Source organism: Symphalangus syndactylus, chromosome 14, assembly GCF_028878055.3.
Source record: "Symphalangus syndactylus isolate Jambi chromosome 14, NHGRI_mSymSyn1-v2.1_pri, whole genome shotgun sequence".
In the NCBI taxonomy this organism is placed as follows: domain Eukaryota; kingdom Metazoa; phylum Chordata; class Mammalia; order Primates; family Hylobatidae; genus Symphalangus; species Symphalangus syndactylus.
This window is the reverse complement of record NC_072436.2, coordinates 41,050,999-41,068,924: the sequence shown is the minus strand read 5'-3', so window position 1 is coordinate 41,068,924 and position 17,926 is coordinate 41,050,999. Positions and strand designations below refer to the sequence as shown.

The following is a 17,926-nucleotide window of genomic DNA, read 5'->3' as shown; positions in this document are numbered from 1 at the left end:
CTTTAACTCCTACCCGTTGACTTTTATTACCTGGCTCCACCAAAACAGCTCACGTCAAGACCTCGGAGGACCTCCAGCTGCCAAATGCAATGGGCTATTCTCAGACCTCATTTTACTTGGCCCATGAGCAGCAGCCTTTGACAGAGTAGCTCTCTCCATCCTCCTGACACTCACTCTAGGGGGTCTCCCCTGCCTCACTGGCCGCTCCCCACTTCTCTCTGCCCGTGAACATTGGAGGGTCCCAAGGTCCAGGCCTGGGTGTTTCCTCTGTCACTCCTTCCTGACCTCACCCTCTTTCTAGGACTGAAGGACTCCTAAAGCTAGATCTCCAGCCCAGACCTTTACCCCAAACTCCAGACTTCTATATCCAGCTTACAACTTGACCTTTCTACTTGGATGTCTAATGGGCAATTCAAACTTTTTTTTTTTTTTTTAAGACAAGGTCTTGCTCTAATGCCCAGGCTGGAGTGCAGCAGTGTGATCACAGCTCACTGCAGCCAAAACCTCCTGGACTCAGCCCCCCACCCAAGTAGGTAGGACTACAGGCACATGCCGCCATGCCAGGCTAATTTTTAAATTTTTTTGTAGGGATGGAGTCTCGCTATGTTAGCCAGGCTGGTCTCGAACTCCTGGGCTCAAACAGTCCTCCCACCTGGGCCTCCCAAAGTGCTGGGATTACAAGCATGAGCCACCCAGCCTGGCCGCACCCAAACGACATCTCCTATCCCTCTAATGTGTTCCTTTTGTTTTTGTTTTTGTTTTCTTTGAGACAGAGTCTTGCTTTGCCACCCAGGCTGGAGTGCAGTGGCACGATCTTGGCTTGCTGCAACCTCCGCCTCCCGGGTTCAAGCAATTCTCCTGCCTCAGCCTCCCGAGTAGCTGGGACTACAGGTGCCCACCACCATGCCCGGCTACTTTTTGTATTTTTAGTAGAGACGGGGTTTCACCATGTTGGCCAGGCTGGTCTCCAACTCTTGACCTCAAGTGATCCACCTGCTTCGGCCTCCCAAAGGGCTGGGATTACAGGCGTGAGCCACTGCACCCGGCCCTCTTGGTCTTCTAACTCTCAAATAAGGGCAACTCCAGTTGCTCAGACAAAAACCCTGGGGGTCATTTTTGATGGCTCTCTTCCTCTCATGCCCTTCATGGATCGGTTAGTAAATCACGTTGGCATACCTTCAAAACACATCCAGAGCTCGGTGTTTCTTACCACTGCTTCTAATATGGCCCAAACCACCCACAGTCCTCTCCCACGTCACTGCAGCAGCCTCCTAACTGGTCTCCCCGCCTCTACCCTCACCTCCTCCATCCACTCTCCACCAAGCAGCTGGAATAAACCTTTTAAAAACTCAAGTCAAATCATTCTACTCCTCTATTCAAAACCCTCCTGTGGCTTTTCATCTCATGCAAAGTAAAACCCCAAATCCTTAGCGACGGCCACGAGGCCTGACGTTGTCTGGTCCCCAGCACCCCACTGACCAGGTCCACTCTTTCCCCACACTCACTCCACTTGAGCTCTGCTGGCCCCGGCTCTTCCTTGGATGCACTGAGCACATTCATTCCTGCTTTGGGGTCTGTGCACTTTGCTGCTCCCTTTTCCTAGGAGAGTTGTGCCCACACAGTCACAGGGCTTGTGTCCTCACTTTACATATCACTTTGTCAAAGTGGCCTTCTCAGATCACCCTGTACAAAAGCCCAGACCTACCCCTACCCCTGTCTTCCTGTCTGCTCTGAGTACAGCTTCACTCTTTCTTTACAGCACACGTCACCATTTGACATACTCAACAACGACGTTTCCACAGTTCTCGCCTTCTCCATGGCCCCTGCATGTCATGTCAACTCTGTAGACTCCTCTGTTTTGTTCACTGCTGCATCCTAGAGCTTAGAACAGAGACGGGGCACATAGTAAGAGTTCAATAAATGTCATCAAGTGAATGAATGGATGACAGAGGGCAATTGTCAGCAATGGAGAACTAATTGCCTCCATTTATTGGGCAGATTCTTCTGCATAGAGTTTTTTATTTGCATTTTTTTTTTGAGATGGTGTTTCACTCTTATTGCCCAGGCTGGAGTGCAATGGCATGATCTCAGCTCACTGCAACCTCCGCCTCCTGGATTCAAGTGATTCTCTGCCTCAGCCTCCCGAGTAGCTGAGAGATTACAGGCATGTGCCACCACACCCAGCTAATTTTGTATTTTTAGTAGAAATGGGGTTTCCCTATCTTGGTCAGGCTGGTTTTACTTGCATTTTATGAGAATATCTTGTGAAGGAGATACAACCGTTCCCATTCACAGTTAACACTGAGGCAGTTAACACATGCCATCAGCCTCTGACCCTGCTCCTGGGGCAGCCCGTTCCCCCCACCCCGAGGGCAGGCCTCACTGGGAGAGCTCTCCCAGCTTCTCCCATTTCATTAAATCTCACATCATCTCTAAGAAGGAGGGACTTGAATCCCCACTTTACAGATGAGGTCAACCAAGACTTCTCTAATGGCAAACCAGAACTTCAAATATGGCCATCTCGGGCTAGGAGTGGGATGGAAGACCAGAGAGGTGTGAAGTGACACCTGAGGGAGAATAGTATCTAGTGGAGCCAGCACAGCCAAACACAAGGAAAACATTAAAAAATTAGCTGGGCATAGGGCCGGGCGCAGTGGCTCACGCCTGTAATCCCAGCACTTTGGGAGGCCGAGGCGGGCGGATCACAAGGTCAGGAGATCGAGACCATCCTGGCTAACACGGTGAAACCCTGTCTCTACTAAAAATACAAAAAATTAGCCGGGCGAGGTGGCAGGCGCCTGTAGTCCCAGCTACAAGGGAGGCTGAGGCAGGAGAATGGCGTGAACCCCGGGGGGCGGAGCCTGCAGTGAGCCGAGATCGCGCCACTGCACTCCAGCCTGGGTGAAAGAGCGAAACTCCGTCTCAAAAAAAAAAAAAAAAAAAAAAAAAAAAAAAAAAAAAAAAAAAAATTAGCTGGGCATAGCAGCATGTGCCTATAGTCCCAGCTACTTGGGTAGGGGGCTGAGTCCGGGAGGTTGTGGCTGCAGCGAGCTGTGAGTGTGCCACACACAAGGAACTGTGTTCCAGGAGCCTCTGGCTGTCCTCTCTCTTAGTCCTGGGGGGCGTCCAGCTTGATCTTTTAGTCATCATTCCAGGGGGCGTTCAAGGGTGTGCCTTTAATCTGGAATGCTGGAAAGATTCCCTGTCCTTACAAAGGCAAAGTCAGCCAGGCTTGGTGGCTTATGCCTGTAATCCCAGCACTTTGGGAGGCCGAGGCGGGCGGATCACGAGGTCAGGAGATCGAGACCATCCTGGCCAACACGGTGAAACCCCGTCTCTATTAAAGTACAAAAAATAAGCTGGGTGTGGTACAAAAAATAAGCTGGGTGTGGTGGTGCATGCCTGTAGTCCCAGCTACTCAGGAGGCTGAGGCAGGAGAATCGCTTGAACCCAGGAGGTGGAGGTTGCAGTGAGCCGAGATCAATCCACTGCACTCCAGCCTGGGTTACAGAGCAAGACTCCATTTCAAAAACAAACAAAGGCAAAAGCCATGTCTACATAGAGCTGGGTTTTTGGGAACTGCCACGTGGGAGAGTGGAGGGGAGATGGGGCAAGGCTTCCACAGTGAGCCTTGGTTTCTGGTGGGTGCCTGCGGCTTCTCCCAGGCCTCTCTTGCCTAGGATGCAGCATCTCCAAGCAGAGGAAACAGAGCTGCTTACAAGCTGGGCTGAGCACTAATAAATTAAAATTGTATGGAAATGCAGAAACACTTAATAATTTTAAAAAAGCACTTACCAGAAATGCTTTAGATGCAGAGACAGCACATGCAAATGTGCTGAGTTTGTATATCTCACCTTCCAGATAGGAAGCAATTCTATACGCCCAAGGCCTAGCTATCTCAACCCTCCAAGAAGGAGACCCCACCAGAAAGGCCTACAGAAGCCCAGACTTAAGGATGATCACAGTCTCTAAGTTTAAAAACCAGGACATGCCATCAATGAATGAATTTGAAAAAGGTGATTTTTTTTCTTTCTTTTTTTTTTTTGAGATGGAGTCTCTCTCTATTGCCCAGGCTGGTGTGCAATGGTGCAATCTCAGCTCACTGCAAGCTCCGCCTCCTGGGTTCACGCCATTCTCCTGCCTCAGCCTCCCTATTAGCTGGGACTACAGGCACCCGCCACCACACTCGACTAATTTTTTTGTATTTTTAGTAGAGACGGGGTTTCGCCGTGTTAGTGAGGATGGTCTTGATCTCCTGACTTTGTGATCCTCCCGCCTCGGCCTCCCAAAGTGCTCGGATTACAGGCATGAGCCACCGTGCCTGGCTGGTGATATGTGTTTATGATGCAATACTATGCAGCCTTTAAAAAGAAGGAAATCCTGTCATTTGTGACAACAGGGGTGAACCTGGAGGACATGATGTTAAGTGAAATAAGCCAGTAACAGAGAAACAGATACTGCATGTTCTCACTTCTTTGTGGAATCTAAAAAAAATAATTTAATAGAAACCAGGAGTAGAATAGTGGCATGGGGTAGGATGGTATTGGGGAGACATTAGTCAAAGGAGACAAAAGTTCAGTGAGGAGGAACAAGTTCAAGAGATCTGTTGTATAGTGTGTTGACCGTAGTTAATAGTAACGTATAGTATGTCTGAAAATTGCCAAGACAGCAGATGCTAAATGTTCTTATCATAACAATAAGTAGGTGAGGTGATAAATATATTAATTAGCTTGATTTAACCATTCCACAATATATACTTATATCAAAACTTCATGTTGGAAAGCATAAATATCATTTGTCATTTGTCAATTAAAAAAAGAATCAGACACATATCCTCACAAATGATGTCTCTGTGGTTTGCAGTTGTATTCATATTGAAAATCTAGCAAATGCTGCTGGCTGTATACACTTCTTGCCCTAATGCTGGACTGAAAAGTAGGAAATTCTGTGAGAGTCAGACCACCATGGATAGACTGGGATGTATGGTCACCGAAGGTGTGATGCTGAATAATAAGAAGTTTGGTCAATTTGGGGGCTGAATTTCAAGGCCCAGTGGGGTGCGGTGGGGAGAACAGAGGCTTCACTTCAGATAGCCCTCCCCTGGCATCTGATACTGTCCCCTCCTACTGAGGCCCCAGGAGAATCGTTGACAAGAGGATTGGTGATCATGACATAAGGGGCCTCAGCCCAAGGCCTAGTTCATCAGGCACTTAATGAATGGTATTAATGTCACCTCCAACTGCTGTTCTCCATTCCTGTGGTCTTCTGGGACTTGTCACCAAAGTTGTCTGGGGAGGGGTGCTCTGTGCATGAGAAGAACCCTCCTCTTTCCTCTTCACCTCACCCTGTTCTGCTAACCTGGGCATCAGTTCACTTCACACTAAGTGCTGGAATTGAGGGGCATATTCCTCTGCAGGTATCCCAGTTAGACTCTGTCCCTGGCAAATAGGTTTCAACTCACTTGTCACCTCCAATCAATTGTTTAATACTGGTTTGGGCCGGGCGCAGTGGCTCAAGCCTGTAATCCCAACACTTTGGGAGGCCGAGGTGGATGGATCACCTGAGTTCAGGAGTTCACGACCAGCCTGACTAACATGGTGAAACCCGTCTCTGTCTCTACTAAATACAAAAAAAATTAGCCAGGCGTGGTGGTGCATGCCTGTAATCTGAGCTACTTGGGAGGCTGAGACAGGAGAATAGCTTGTACCTGGGAGGCAGAGGTTGCAGTGAGCTGAGATAGCGCCATTGCACTCCAGACTGGGGCAACAAGAGCGAAACTCCATCTCAAAAAAAAAAAAAAAAAAAAAAATATATATATATATATATATATATATATATATGGGTTTGAAGTGCCCTGTTGAGAACTCTGGGCTTCTAGAAAACAATGCTGCGATTGATTGGTAATGTCTTCCATGGCCTAGGAGAAGAGAGCAGGGCACGCAAGCAACATGGTCGAATCCCAGACCCAGGGCTCCCTCCCAGGCAGGCTGCTAACATTGGGCTCCCCAGAAGGTGACACCAGGGCAAGGATTTGTGTGCAAGTAGTTTTTAAAGAAGGGATACCAGGAGTGGGGAGTGGGACAAGGAAGGGATAGAAGGCAAGAGACAGAAGCCTATACAGGGGTGCTAATAAGTGGGTTCCCACTAAGTTACAGAGGCCCATCTGGGGGCACCTCTGGGAGAGGACAGGGAATGTGCCTCAGAGTTATCCACCCAAGGGGAGAGGGAGGGATTATTTATCCTGCCATGCTCCCCAGCCTGCCAGCCCACCCCACAGTGAGCCCTGAGTTGGAGGTCCTGGTGGCTGTGGGAGGCACCCTTGTGCATGCCTGGACAGGGTGCCAACTCCAGAAACCCCAGTGCCCTGCCTCATCCAGGAATGGCCAGCTCTGCACTGACAGTGGCACTGAACCCAAAGTTCACAAGGGGAGATTCTGGAGTTGGCCAAACCTGGGTTCAAATCCTGGCTCCAGCTGTGTGACTTTGGTAAGTTACTGGATTTCTCAGCATCCCATAACAACCTAGAGGCAACAATTCCTGCCATTTGGGTTGTTGCGAGGGTCCCCTGATACTCCCCTCTGAGATCTTCCCTGACACTCAGCTAACTCAGCGTCTGCCTCCCCCACCCCCATCTTGCATCTTCCTGGCTCTACACACACATATAAAACATAAATTGACCCGAGACCCAGCCTCAATCTACTTGAGAAGATCTGGGAAGGGAGTCCTGAGCTGCCACAGGGGACATAAAAACAGGCAAATTGCCTCCAGACACAACGCCAGCCTGGAGATCCCCAACAGGCAGAAGGTGGCGGTCCACTGCCGGGCAGAGAGAGCATGGTTGACAGGCCTTTTTATGCTCATTTTTAATGACCTTTTTAAAAGTTCTGTTTTTGCTTTTGTTTTATAACATCCATCAGAAATAATAATGTTGTGCAAGTATACAGTTGATGCAGAAGCAGATACACATATTAGGGTGTGTGCCCAAAAATATTTTATGAGTGCATAACCAAAAAACTTTGGAGACAGCTGCAATCAATCCTCCTTTCTTGGCCTGGATAACGCGTCTGGCCTTGCTTGCTCTGAACTCTCCCCACACCCTGCTCTGCTTGTCTCACTCTCCTCTCATAAATTATGTCTTGCTAAAATTCAGTCCCTGGCCTCTAAAGGTTTAGAAAGGAATCTGTAACATGTTACTTGTATGAACACCATGAGAAGCCAAATGCTGCCACGTCCCAGCCTTGGATTATTTTTCCTGGGCCTCTCTCCCATCCCCACCTCCTGACCCATCTCCCACCTGTGCTCCAGCCAGACCACACCTTGGCAATCCCCCAGGCAGAGCCTCAGTGTCCCACCCCAGGCATTTCCACAAGGTGTGCCTTCTCCCAGCCCTGCAGGTCTTAATCGCCTCTGGCTCCAAAGCCCAACACAGACGCTATATCTACCACAAAGCTTCTCTGGATCCCGAAACCACTAGGAGACACATCCTCTAGTGCTTCCTGGAAACTGCACCTGACATGTCCCCAGTGAGACCTGACACGTGCTGCTTTGGGTCAGGACATGCTACATAACTTGTGGGGCTCAGTGCAGAATGAAAACGTGGGCGCCCTGTTTAAAAAGGGAGAAAAAGGTGTTGCTGAAAAGTGCTAAAATGTAAAGCTTTCTCCTTTCCTCCACGGTCTTTCTCTTTTGACATGTCATTCTGTTTTTTGTTCTCTATTGACATCCGTGCTCCATCAAGCATGGGGATACCGATGTGAGTGCAGACCCTCACAGGCACCCGGGCCCCCACCCTCTACCCCGGAGCCCACAGACCACTGGCTGCCCTGATCCCCTCCCACTATAGCTGCTGGGTCAGCATGTTGAGTTATAGCTGCTGAGTCAGTGTGCTGGGCTGGGCATCTCCCTATTCCATGGGCCTGCTGCCCCAACCCACAGTGGACGGGAGACCCCCAGGGATATCACCATTTCTGCGCTGGGATGCTGGATCAGGGGTGGGCAAGAGGTCTACCCCTGCTGAGTGACCCACCAAGCATAGTGTTAAGCTGCCCCCATGACTTCCACACCTTAAAGAACACATAGTCTTGGGTAGTATTTGTCAAACTGAGTACCATCTTCCCATATTTTGCTACAGGTACTATCATTTACTTAATACTTTAATTTTTTAGAAGGGGTCTCACTCCGTTGCCCAGGCCAGCGTGCAATGGTGCCATCATAGCTCACTGCAGCCTCAACCTCCAGGGCTCAGGCGATCCTCCCACCTCAGCCTCCAGAGTAGCTGCGACTACAGGCATGTGCCACCATGTCTGGCTAATTATTAAATATTTTGCAGAGACAAGAACTTGCTTTGTTGCGCAGGCTGGCCTCAGACTCCTGGCTTCAAGCAATCCTCCTGACTCAGCCTCCCAAAGTGCTGGGATGACAGGCATGAGCCACTGTGCCTAGCAAATACTTAATATTTTTCTTTAGAGTAACTAATTTTTTTACCTGCAGTAAGTTTGCTTCTAAGGGAGTCTATGTACCCCGTGAAATTATAATAGATGGAATGTGATAATCACATATTTTTCTAATGCACATCAAAATCAATACTAAACTATTAAAATGTTTAAAATGCCTGTTCACATATCACCAGACGGCATCTCGTGGGCCAGCCCTGGAATGAGCTGCCTTCGGGGAAACACTGAATATATTGAGGAGGTTTGACTTACACAATGTGCAAGGATAATTATAACCTAAAGCAGGGCCGGTCATGTTTGAGACCAGGGTGAGGCCCTCACTTAAAAGGCCTCACGTTTGGGGTTTAATGCTCGGAGTTAATTATCTTGAATTTTCTTTACCCCGAGATGGAGTTTCGCTCTTGTCGCCCAGGCTAGAGGGGAATGGCAAAGTCTCAGCTCACTGCAAACTCTGCCTCCCAGGTACAAGCAATTCTCCTGTCTCAGCCTCCCAAGTAGCTCAGATTTCAAGCACCTGCCACCATGCCCGGCTATTTTTGTATTTTTAGTAGAGACAGTGTTTCACCATGTTGGCTAGGCTGGTCTCAAACTCCTGACCTCAGGTTATCTACCCGCCTTGGCCTCCCACAGTGCTGGGATTACAGGCATGAGCCACCACGCCCGGCTTATCTTGAAATTTTTAATGATTTTTTCTTTGAGTTTGTGTTTTGTGAGTCGATGGGAGGATGAGGCATGTGCTGGTGGCTCGGGCCTTGGCTTATGTGCCATCGTGCCTTCTGCACCTTTCCAGGATGGGGTCTAGAGCATCACAGTCAGTAATGAGCCAAAGCTGAGTGACTAAATGAACAAATCAACTAATGAAAACATGGACACCCAGGAGCCTGAGCTTCTCCTTTTAAAATTTTATTGAGTAGGACTGTTTCTGATTAATCAGTTCATTCAAGATTAATGTATACACATTTTAGAAAAAAATGATTAAAGAAATTAATTCCTTTAAAATATATAGGCGGTGGCTCACACCTATAATCCCAGTACTTTGTGAGGCCGAGGCGAGTGGATCACTTGAGATCAGGGGTTCGAGACCAGCCTGGCAAACATGGTGTTTGTGTCTACTACAGATGCAAAAATTAGCTGGGCGTGGTGGCAGGTGCCTGTAATCCCAGCTACTTGGGAGGCTGAGGCAGGAGAATCTCTTGAACCTGGGAGGCAAAGGTTGCAGTGAGCTGAGATCGCGCCACTGCACTCCAGCCTGGGCGACAGAGCGAGGCTTTTTCTGAAAATAAATAAATAAATAATAAAATAAAATATATAGAAGCTTGTTTTGGAATAACCTGCCTGCCCAATTTTTTGGGGACTTTTTCTGACCAGGAAGTTCAGGCATGTGACCTGGAGACAAGCAAATGCACCATGTGATGTGAAGTGGACTCTCAGCCAGCCTTGGGCTTCCAGTTATCCTGGGTACTGCATCCTCCAGGTGGTCTGAGATGACACTCTGTGACATGCATTTCTCAGGGTTTACCTTGTAGGGCTATGTGACTAGCAACTAGCAAGTCATACCCTTGGGAGGCCCTGGGTGAATACATGGCCAAATATTTATCATCAAAAGTTGCCAGGCCTTAGAGAAGTGGCCTCCATCTTCATCTTTCAATCAAATGTCACTTTATCAAACAACAGAGCCACAACATTTTTAAAAGGAGAAAGACTGAAATGTCACCCATGACAAACATTTTGGAAACAACATTTTCTAAAATGGAGAAAATAGAGGAACATATAGTTCGTGGTCATAGGCTGGCCACACCACCTGCCATTTCATTAGTCTTTGCCTGGGGACCTTTTTGTTTCCTGATAATCATTAATATTCATTTTTATGGGTTGTTTACTGGCTACATTTAATAGATGACAAAAAGGACAGTCTGAATATGTTGTTTTCCATCAACTGGAACATACCACTCACGTTTTCCGTATTTCGTATGAGAATCTTTATTTTGAGTAAGCATTTTGCAGTGAATGGACACATTTTAGGACTGACCACATAAATCAAGAGATAGATGTACATTCTTATTTCATTTTATTTTTTATTTTTTAATTTTTTTTAGACAGAGTCTTACTCTGCCACTCAGGCTGGAGTGCAGTGGCATGATCTCGGCTCACTGCAACCTCTGCCTCCCAGGTTCAAGCAATTCTCCTGCCTCAGCCTCCCGAGTAGCTGGAACTACAGGTGTGCACCACCACACCTGGCTAACTTTTTTGTATTTTTAGTAGAGACAGGGTTTCACCATGTTGGCCAGGCTGGTCTCAAACTCCTGACCTTGAATGATCCACCTGCCACGGCCTCCCATAGTGCTGGGATTACAGGTGTGAGCCACCATGCCCGGCCAGCATTCTTACTTTAGAAGTTGAAAATTCACATATCATTTTGCTTTCCAGATACACTCAGTGTTTCCAGTTCTTAGTACATTCTTCCGGATTTTGTCTGTGTTTCTGTGCATGTGTGTGGCCAAGTGTGTGCATACCCACACTGTGCTGTCTGTTACTCATTGTGCCTCTTTCGCTTGACTCTACCTGGGACATCTTTTCTCGTCAGTTTATAAAAATCTGTCTGATGAGAGGACTTTTTAAGATGACTCATCAGGACGGGCGCTGTGGCTCATGCCTGTAATCCCAGCACTTTGGGAGGCCGAGGCAGGTGGATCACCTGAGGTCAGGAGTTGGAGACCAACCTGGCCAACATGGCGAAACCCCGTCTCTACTAAAAATATAAAAATTAGACGGGTGTGGTGTCGGGTGCCTGTAATCCCAGCTACTTGGGAGGGTGAGGTAGGAGAATCGCTTGAACCTGAGAGGTGGAGGTTGCAGTGAGCTGAGATCGTGCCATTGCACTCCAGCCTGGGCAACAAGGGTGAGACTCCATCTCAAAAAAAAAAAAAAAAAAAAAGACGACTCATCAGACACATTTTTGGGTCAGGCTCAAATGAAGTTCATGATTCCAAGGGTATTCTAGACTGACCCAAAGATTTTCTCCCCATCACCAAAAGCTGGAAAACAGCCTGACAGTCATTAATTCCTGAGGCAACAGCTGACTCTTCTGAGACCATCTACTCTCTGCCCACAACCTCTCCTGCATACCCCAGCTGTGGCTCTGCTATTCATCCCAAATGTCCTGGCCAGGCCCACCCACTTGGCCAAAAAGTTGACTTCCCAGCCAGACCTAGTTGATTGATTGGCCACTATCCTTACAGGAAAAGTCTGAGTTATGAGAAAAAAAACCAATTTCTTCCAAAATATAAAAAGAAAACTGCATGATCAAAGTGAATAAATGTTTAATTAAATGCCTGCAAAGTGGAACACTAAGTCAGCTTCCTTAATTGATACATTCAGTATTTTTAAAAATTTCATTACATTTGCAAAACAAATTGAAAGTAGCATTTCCTCCTTTGCAAGAATTCTTGAGGAGTGTGTGGGGATTGCCAAGAAATAACAAGTTGCTCATGTCCTATTATTTTAAAAAGAAAAATTATTAAAACCATTTAAAAATATTTTGCAATATTAAAAATACACATGATCCTGATCTGATCACTATACATGAAATGTATCAAATCATCACTATGTATTCCATAAATATGTGCAATTATTATGTGTCAATTAAAAATAAATAAATTATACACATGTGTACATATATGTATATATACATACATATACTCAGTGTGGGCTGTTTGATGTGTTATTGGAACAAGGTCTTTAGAAGTAAGCTGAGGGGCACTTTGGGAGGTTGAGGCGGGCAGATCACAAGGTCAGGCAATCGAGACCATCCTGGCTAACACGGTGAAACCCCCTCTCTACTAAAAATACAAAATATTAGCCAGACGCAGTGGCACGTGCCTGTAGTCCCAGCTACTCGTGAGGCTGAGCTATGAGAATCACTTGAACCCGGGAGGCGGAGGTTGCAGTGAGCCGAGATCATGCCACTGCACTCCAGCCTGGGCGACAGAGCAAGACTCCATCTCAAAAAAAATAAAAAAAAATTTAAAAATTTAAAAAAAAAGTAAGCTGAGGGGCCAGGCGTGGTGGCTCATGCCTGTAATTACAGCACTTTGGGAGGCCACGGTGGATGCAACAGTTGAGGTCAGTAGTTCCAGACCAGCCTGACCAACATGGTGAAACCCTATCTCTACTAAAAATACAAAAATTAGCTGGGCGTGGTGGGGGGGCACCTGTAATCCCAGATATTGGGAAGCTAAGGCAGGAAAATCACTTGAACCCGGGAGGCAGAGTTTGCAGTGAGCCCGGATCGCGCCACTGCACTCCATCCTGGGTGACAGAGCGAGACTCCATCTCAAAAAAAAAAAAAAAAAAAAAAGTAAGCCGAGGGCTCAAGGGCCACATAGGTCTTCAAGAGGCCCAGCCCAGGATCGGCACACCCGAGAACCCTGTGCTGAGTCAGGATCCCCTTCTGTGGACACAAGATAGGAGTAGTGCTGTCAAGAGGAAGTTCTAAAAACAGATCCTAGCACATGGGGCAGAATATTAGTGGTTCTGAGAACTAGGAGAATCAGAGGCAGAAATGAGACATGTGACCAAAATGAAACCCCACAGCCCAAAGGGTATCTCCCAGGCTCCCCTGGGCCCTCTAGAAAAACTAGCAAAAAACTAGAAAAGCTAATAAAATTCTTATCATTGGAGCCAGTGGCATTATTGGCCTCTATCCCCACTAAAATGTGAGTAACTTCAGAAGAAAATGCTGTTTTTCTTCCTTCAAAAAACTTAAGTGTAACATGTATAGTAAAGAGAATATATATATATACATATATATATACACATATATATATATATATATACACACATATATATATATATACACATATATATATATATACTTTTTTTTTTTGAGACAGGGTCTTGCTCTGTTGCCCAGACTGGCATGCAGTGGCACAATCACAGCTCACTGCAGCCTCGACCTCCCGAGCTCAATGGATCCTCCCACTTCAGCCTCCTAAGTAGCTGGGACTACTTCCCTAGGGGTCCTAAGGAACCCACCCAGGGGTGTGCCGGGCAGTGTGTAACCACAGCTCCCTGAAAACAAAAGCCCTCAAATCCCTGATGGGTAGAATTGCCAGTTCTCATGGTGTCCCTACTCCCACCATGGTGACCAACATGAAGGTGTGGACGTGGAACTGTGAGGAGAGGAGCATGGTCAGCTTTTTTGAGCTGGTATGAGCTAGCTTCAGCACATCACTGCGTTCCCCAGATGTGGAATCTGAGGAGTAAATATCCAGGAATTCAGAGAAATCCTGGGAAATTGGGCACGTCTTTCCTTTCTCAATAGTTCCCCAAAAGATGAGAGGAGCATCCCTGGCTGCAAATCAGGTAAGTTCCTCTCAGGGTGCAGTTGACCCTGATTCCCACCTTGAGTCCCTTTTGCAATGGGGAGGAAGTGAGAGCAGTGGCTCTCCCCAAACCAAAGCTTGGGGGTCTCGCACCCTGGGCGGGACTGGCTCCACAGTGTACCAGCTGTGTGACCCCGGCCGAGTCTCCCTGACCTCCAGTTGTTTCTCTGCAACATGAGTGGGCACAAGGAGGACAAAGAGGGCTTGGGGCGCCACCTGGCATGGATGATACCATCTGTCAAGGAGAGTCACTGGTAGTGTTTGAGTCCTTAAGCACACTCACCCCAGGGGAAATGGTGAAGTGGATGGCCATTGTCCTGGGAATCTTTGGGACTGTACATGACGATCATTGGGGCTCTTTTGTTTTTCTAGCCCATCGATGACTGACTTCAGACCCAGCAGAATAAGAAAGCCTTAAACTAGTGGCTTTATGTTCTTTTTCTGGATCTTCCCCTAAATTCTATGAGGTAAGTGGCAGTGATCCATTTTATAGATGAAGAAACTAAGGCCCAGAGAGGAAATATCATGTCTGGCCTTGCTTCTCTGTGACTTATTTGACTTCTTCCTTTGGAGACCCTGAGAGCTGGGCAAACGTTCTCTAGGACAGACATGCAGGAAGGTCAGAGGTGGGGGTGGAGGAACTGCTTCCACCCCACCCCCTGCAGAAGAGGCAGGACTCAGCTGGGACAGAAGGGGCAGACCTGTGAGAGGTCTAACTATGCATCCTCTTTCCTGCCCTCCCTGTGGCATCTTTCCTGTCCCCTGGGAAACACTCTAAGATGGACATAGGTGGGCAGTTTATCGTGTGCCCCGGAGTCAGGACACACAAGGAGAAGGAGGGAGTGGCGGTGGCAGAAACTGGGCTGTGATACAGTCCCAGCAAAGACCTTGGCCCAGCCCTGGAGGAGCTCTGGAGCTGGGCTGAACGCTGAGAGCTGCCTTGAGTTGGGACAAGAGTACCTGGCCTTTATGCCTCTATATTGACCAGTCATTGGATTTGGGCTGAATTGCTCCCAAAGAGGGCTGAGCTGAGGGACGACCACTGGAGTGCAGGCCCTTCAGTCCTGGAGGAGTCTGGGTAGCACCATGCCCAGTCCAAGTGGAACCAGTGTCTCCATCAGAGGCAATTTCCCTCTGAGTCTTGGAGGCCACATTCCTGAGAGGGAGAGTGTCATGACCCCACTCACTTGTCTGACCCAAGCTACCCAGGTCAAGGGGCACTGGCCAACCAATGGATTGACCAGTGTTTAGGTGAGGCATGCAAGAGTCTCCAAGCTAAATTAATTAATTAATTTAGAGACAAGATCTCACTTTGTCACCCTGGCTGAGTCTTGTCATTCCTACAGGTGAATTGGTAGAGGAGAGACACAATCTATTGGCTTCAGTGTGGGAAAAAGGCACAAAGAGGGCACGTGTCACCTGTCTGCCTTCCTCCCCTGGGTGAGCAACTCCTGAGGAACACATGCCTGGATTCAGGATCTCATATAGTGTCTGCTCTGGGAAGGCCCCCAATGGCTCCACCCTTTCCTGAAGAAGAGGAAGGAGGTGGGCATCTTCGGAGGCCCCAGTCCCGTCTTATAGCACAGTACACAGGGGCATCTGCAGGACCAGAGGGAAAGCTCCCCTGCCTCGCTCTCCCTCCTCCCCACCCTGTGAGAGAGGTGGGGCTCAAGAACCCCCACACAATGTCTCCATTGACACTTGTGGCCAAGTCAGCTTCCGGGTGCCATAGAAACCTCTCTTGGGAGCCCTGAGGGAAAGCAACAGCCCAGCCCTCCCACACTAAGCTCATTGTTCCCTGAGCAGTGAGAGCAACCCCTTATCAGCCCCTTCCCAGGCCTGCAGCTCCTGGCTTCCACCCCATAAGCAACACGAGCTTTCCTCTTGCCCGCCAGTCCTGGGGAGCCAGAGGGGTCTCATCAGTCACAGAATCACAGAATCCACCACCTGGGATCCTGTCCTCCTGGGGCCCTTCCTTATTCCCCATGAAATCAAAGGCAGCCCCAGCAGTGAGGCAAGAGAGCTCATTTCTTAGTTGCACTGAACCTTGAGAGTGGAGGGGGCACCAGGCAGAGAGAGGCCCCTCCCTCTGTTTGGGGCAGCCTTATGCCCTGAGCCAGCCACAGTGTCCTTCAGGCCTGCAGGAAGAAGGCCAGGCTCTGGAATAAATCCATCTGGGCCACCCCATGCCTGGTTCTGGCTTCAGGCTCCACTCATTCTTTTCTCCTCCCCCAAGTCCTGGAAACTTCCCCAGAAGTCCCTCCCCTGCCAGTCCCTCCCTTCCTTCTACCTCCCATGTCTCCTCGGGCCAAGGCCCATCTGCACAGATCCTGGCAGAATAAAGTCAGAGAATGTCAGGGCCAGAAGAGGCCTGAGAAATCAGAACCCTGCATCTCTCTTCCATTCCATCCCCACTTACCATTTTACAGAGGAGAAGCCGAAGCTGGGTATGAGGAGGGACTTGCCCAAGATCACAAGCCAGGGCCTTCCCCTCCACTGGGCACCATTTCACCAGCCTCACGGGCTGCTTCTCCCTGCTCTGACCTGGGACTTGATCATCACAAACCAGGAGTCTGCCAGGTCTTTGGAAGCAGTAAAACCTATAGAGATTGGAAGGCCCCAACACAACCCAAAGTAGAGGTGTCAGCAACTAGAAAGAAGAAGGGCTCAGGATTACAGCACCTCCTCCCTTCAACTGTCTGTCACCCAGGTGTCCCCATAACGACTCCCTCCACAGATACCCAGATGGCCAACAAGGGCAGCTCCCTTGAAACAAATGTCCCCCGAACTCCTCAGCCCCAGGAGGGAGGGGCTGTTGGGATGGGCAGCCCAGAGAGCCTGGGCTTTGCACCCAGAGCTAAGAGAGCTCAAATCCCAACTGGGCCACCTGGGACAGGCTATGCAGCCTCCCTATCACCCTCTGTAGAAGGAGAATCATAAAAAATTCTACCCACCTTATAGGATTGCTGTAAGGATTTGGCAAGATACTGGATAGAAAGTTTCACACGACACCGGGCACAGAGAACACAGAGTGAACAGATGGTGCTGCTGTTCTCATCTATGACAAGCTTTTACCCTTAGAACTCTGGGCACCAAGTTAGGGGTGGGGTGCCGGGTGGGGAGGAGTCCCAGGGAGCCAAGGGGAGGCCCTTAAGTGACCCTCAGAGAGGCCTTGACCTTCCCCAAAGCAGGAGTCCTTGGCCTAAGGGAGAATGAGTTTCGGACAGCCATGTGGCCCCCAGTAAGGGGCCCCCTAACATTCCAGTTGGGCTTTAACAAGGGGTAGCCCGGAATGTCCAAGAAAAACAATCTGGTTCTTCTGAGTGAAATTACAGCCTGGCTAAGGCAGGCTGGGTCTGCTTTAAATTAAACATAGCATTTCTGAGATTCTTTTCATCTCCTTGCCACTGCGGGTTAGCACAGACATTACCTCACCTCACCTTCCACTCTGAGGTGGGAGGCCAACAGGGTGTGGGCCTGGGGGTGGGGACGAGAGAGGGAGGCCGGAGAGCTCACCCAGAGGGGCCAGGGGTCCCTCCTCACTCCAAGAGCTCAGGCTCTCACTGGGGCAGGGAGCAGTGGCTGTGTGGGGAAGAGTCGCACCCATGCACAGCCCACTCCATTCTTGGCATTTAGCAAAGGAATGACAGCACTTTCAAATACACTGCTTTCCTAGGAGCACTTGGGGAAACTGGGCTGCGGTTTCACAGGTCCAAGGTCAGTCCCTTTCTTGCTCCCTGTCCCACACTTAGGTGCTGGGTGGCCGCGCCTGCGAGCGCCTCAGAACTCCAGGGTGTTTTCGCTCAAAACCAAATGGAGACACCAGTTTCCTCACTGAGTGGTTTTGGTTGGGGGTGGAGTTCCCTCCTGGCTTTGGAAGTTGCTTTTGGCCAGCTTTGCCTGCCTGTGGAGTCCTAGAAAATTCCACAGTGCTGCAGTCGGCTAGACCCGAGCGTGAGTCCCGCCTCCCAGGATAAGGTTCACCTTATCTTACTCAGATCCTGAATCCCCTCTTCTTTAACATGGGGAAGGAGATGGGGTTATGGGTTAGATGAAATTAAGCATGCTTGAAGTTCTTGTTTTAGATGA

General features: G+C 48.8%; 1 long non-coding RNA gene across 1 annotated transcript; it reads right to left on the bottom strand.

Annotated features, from left to right (window-relative positions):
• Positions 1-11,920: 11,920 nt before the first annotated feature.
• Positions 11,921-16,897, bottom strand: LOC134732351 (uncharacterized). Its single transcript, XR_010115406.1, has 3 exons — positions 16,792-16,897; positions 16,257-16,437; positions 11,921-11,946 (listed from the first exon to the last, which is right to left on the bottom strand). It is a non-coding gene; the product is annotated as an uncharacterized lncRNA (long non-coding RNA).
• Between the last annotated feature and the right edge of the window lie 1,029 nt (positions 16,898-17,926).